The 4,146-nt window shown below is 47.1% G+C and overlaps 1 pseudogene; it reads left to right on the top strand.

Annotated features, from left to right (window-relative positions):
- The first annotated feature begins 567 nt into the window (after positions 1-567).
- LOC117720144 (SNW domain-containing protein 1 pseudogene) lies at positions 568-2,181 on the top strand (annotated as a pseudogene).
- The last annotated feature ends 1,965 nt before the right edge of the window (positions 2,182-4,146 follow it).

Raw genomic sequence — 4,146 nt, 5'->3', positions numbered from 1 at the left:
GGCAGTGTGGAGGGGAGGGAGGAGAAGAATGTGGGGACACTGGATAAGTTAAAAGGATACAGGAAGACTGATTGACTTACTTAGCATTCTAAAAATTAAATAGAGGCAAACGAGAGAGGGGAGAGGGCAAATGGGATGTGGGGTTTGTGGAGGGGTAACCCAAAAGATGGCAATCACTTGAGATGGAATGCAATGGAATGATTAATAAAAGCAATAAAACCTACCAAAACTAGGAATTAAACTTTTGTTTGTTTTATTGGTCTGGCGATGATTGAATTAGGCTTGGAACAGGGTGTGGAGATATCAGGAGGTGTGGCCTTGTTGGGGGAGGTGTGTCCCTGTGAAGGCGGGGCCTGGAGGAGATACATATATACTCAAGTTCTGCCCAAGCTGAGGCACAGTAGTCTCTCCTTGCTGCCTTGGAATTGGGAAGCAGAGGCAAGCAGCTACCTGATCTAGGCCAGGCTGGTTTGTGGAAAGACTTCCAGGGCAGACAGGGCTACTCAGGAAACCCTTCTCTGAGACAGAAGGAATCTTCTTACCTGTCTCAGACCTCCTTCAGAGAAGATGGTGCTCACCAGCTCCTTACCTGAGCCTACTCAGCTACCTCAGGACCAACTTGGGGCTGAAGAAAAGGCAAGATCTGAGAGATCACTGCAGACCTCGCTGCGGTCCTCCAGAATGGAGCCTCCCGGATATGGATACAGGAAAGACTGGATTCCACGCTCTTTGGAGGATTTTGGAGATGGAGGTGCTTTCCCAGAAATCCATGTGACCCAGTATCCTCTGGGTATGGGGAGAAAGAACAAAACGTCGAATGCACTGGCTATTCAGTTGGATCATGAAGGGAAAATTAAGTACGACGCAATTGCTCGACAGGGACAGTCCAGAGACAAGGTCCTTTACAGCAAATACACTGACCTCGTTCCAAAGGAGGTTAGAAATGCCGATGACCCAGAACTGCAGAGGCCCGATGAAGAGACCATTAAAGAGACCACAGAAAAGACAAGAGCAGCCTTGCACACGGGACTGTCGAGGAAGCTTGGTGCAGCCACACCAGTTCCTGCAGCTGGCAAGCTGGCCTCTCCTCAGCACATCCTCTACACACCATCTCAGCAAGGAGGAGCCTTCAGTTCTGGAGCTAAGCAGAGGCTTATTCGCATGGTAGAAATGCAGAAAGACCCAACGGAGCCTCTGAGATTCAGGATTCATAAGAAACTTCCTCGGGGGCCGCCTTCTCCTCCAGCACCTGTAATGCACTCTCCTACACAGAAGAAGACTGTGAAAGAGCAGCAGGAGTGGAAGATCCCGCCCTGTATCCCCAGATGGAAGAACCCCAAGGGTTATGCGATTCCATTGGACAAACGGGCGGCTGCTGATGGAGGAGGGCTGCAGCCTGTACATATAAATGCAAAGTTTGCCAAACTGGCTGCAGCGCTCCACATTGCTGAGCAGAAGGCTCGTGCAGGGCTGCAAATGCGAGCCCAGTTGCAGGCAAAGATGGCTCAGAAAGAAAAGGAGAAACACGAAGAGAAACTTAGAGAAATGGCCCAGAAAGCCAGAGAGGGGAGAGCTGGGATGAAATCCCATGTGGAAAAAGAGGCTGGAGAGGCCCGGGAAAGGGATGAAATCCGTCAGGACAGGCGAAAAGAGAGGCAGCAGGACCGCAACCTTTCCAGGACAGCGCCAGGGAAGAGGTCAAAACCACCGAGAAATGAGAATCGAGATATCAGTGAGGCCATTGCCCTTGGAGTGCCCAAACCTCCTCCTTCCAATGAAGTCCAGTATGACATAAGGCTCTTCAACCAATCCAAGGGTATGGACAGTGGGTTTGCAGGTGGAGAAGACGGAGTTTACAGTGTTTATCATCAGCCCTGGAGAAGTGGGAAAGATGTGGCTCAGAGTATCTACAGGCCCGGTCAAAGTGTGGACAAGGACTTAGACAGCGGTTACCTCGCAGCCAGGATCCAGACCAACAGATTCGTTCCAGATAAGGTGTTTTCTGGGTCAGACCTTACACAGAGGGGCCGAGAAGGACCAGTTCACTTTGAGGAAGATCCTTTTGGTTTGGACAAGTTTTTGGCAGAAGCAAAACAGTACACTGCTGGTTCTAAAAGATCCTCTGAGAGCAGTCACCCTGAGGAGCATGAGCATGAAGGCAAGAAGCTGAGGAAGGAGTAGACAGGCCTCTGGAAACTAAAGCTGACAGATCCAGCAGAGGCTTGCCTGCCTGGTCTGGCCTCTGTGAGAGAAGATGTGGTTAACTCTGGAGAGACTTGAGAGCCCAGAGACAGTGAGGAAGACTGGTTGTGTGTGCTGTGGTGGTAGGGACTGGGGACATGCTCTAAGAGACAAGGGGGAGGAGGAGAGGGAGGAGGAGAGGGAGGAGGAACTATATAAGGGAGGATCTGGAGGGGGATAAAGACTGAACTGTAAAACACAAGGTTAAAGTTAATAAATAGAAAAAGAAAAAAAACACAATTTTGCTTCCTTTCTTTATTTTCTTTAAGATTTATTTGTTCTAAGCCTGTGAGTTCTGTATTGTTACACTGAGATTGCTGGGAATTGAATCAGGGCCTCTGGAAGAGCTGCCAGTGTTGTTGACCATTGAGCCATCATCTCTCTAGCCCATGACCATTTTTTCTTCCATGCTAAGTTAAGGCTCAGCTCTCTGTGAACACTGTGTTTGCCTCTGACTCTGTAGACTTTCAGGAGGCCCATTTTGCCATAAACATTGGATGAAGTAGATTAATATTCTGCTTTCTCTATCTTGTTCTTCATGACCAAGTCACTGATGAAAAGTAGACAACTGGGATGGAGAGATGGCTCAGAGGTTGAGCACTGACTGTTCACTCAGAGGTCCTGAGTTCAATTCCCAGCAACCACATGGTGGCTCACAACCATCTATAATGGGATCTGATGCCCTTCTGTGGTGTATCTAAAGACAGCAACAGTGTACTCACATACATGAAATAAATCTTTAAAGAAAAAAAAGAAAAATAGACCACTGCAAACATAATCCACACAAGCTATCAATCATTCAAATGAATGTTCAGGGAAATTTAAATTGGGGAAATTGGGTTTTCCTTCTCAAATGGCAAGTAAAAACTACTTCAACACACAACTAAAGAAAGTGTGGACTCAATATCTAAGATAACCGATTTAACATCATGAGAACAGGGCTAGAGTTCTAACATCTGATTCAATCACGAGAGACTGTTGGCCCACTGTCATACAAAAGTTTCACAAGGTACATAAAACAACCTCTCCACTGAACCCCTTGCCTCTAGTCTTTCCCATGTGTGCATCTTGCTGATATTTTCACAGCAGAGTCTTTTGTCCAGAGGGATGTGACTGCTTCTAGACTTAGCAACACAGGTCTCTCAGGGAGGAACAGCTGATCTCACTGATCAGCAACTCTGGCTTTCATTCACAAGTCTTCCAGAATTCATCTTCCCTAGGAATGAGCATTCTAATGTGTGTGTGTGTGTGTGTGTGTGTGTGTGTGTCTGTGTGTCTGTGTGTCTGTGTGTCTGTGTGTGTGTCTGTATTGGTGTCTGTTTTCTGTGTGTCTTTTGTGTCTGTGAATCTTGGTCTCTGATTAGCCTTAGAGCTGACATATTCCACCTGGTATCCTTTCTATCAGAGAAAAGAGAGAGAGAGAGAGACAATGGCCAGCTGTTAAGTTCTACCACTCTAATCTCATTGAGGCAGATTCTCTATTTTAGAATCAAGTGAGAAGCCCTGGTCATTTCAATGGTGTCTTTCACCCCTCTGTTCACAGTTTGATTTGGTGTATACTGACCTTGAGGAGCCAGTGATTCTAAGAGGAAATTCTGGAGACATGACCCCAACACTATCTAGGGGTCTCAGAGTGGGTTAGTTTTCTCTGCTTATCAGAGTGAAAAGGCAGGAGAGAGACTGCAGTCATGGCAGCAATCAAGGGTTCTCAAAAGCACAAGGCACACACACCACAACCACACACACAAAACTACATACACAATAAAGACTACAGACAAAGATGGAGGGGTGAAGGGAGGGAGGGAGAAGTCTGTTTTCCCTGGAGGATTTTTCACTGTTCTAGAGTGACCTGGGACAAGTTCTTCTCTCTTTGGATTGCTTGGCTCAGACACAAAATAGTGAGCT

Source organism: Arvicanthis niloticus, chromosome 14 (genome assembly GCF_011762505.2).
Source record: "Arvicanthis niloticus isolate mArvNil1 chromosome 14, mArvNil1.pat.X, whole genome shotgun sequence".
Taxonomy (NCBI): domain Eukaryota; kingdom Metazoa; phylum Chordata; class Mammalia; order Rodentia; family Muridae; genus Arvicanthis; species Arvicanthis niloticus.
The sequence above is the reverse complement of the archived record's forward strand: the minus strand, read 5'-3'. Positions and strand labels throughout refer to the sequence as shown.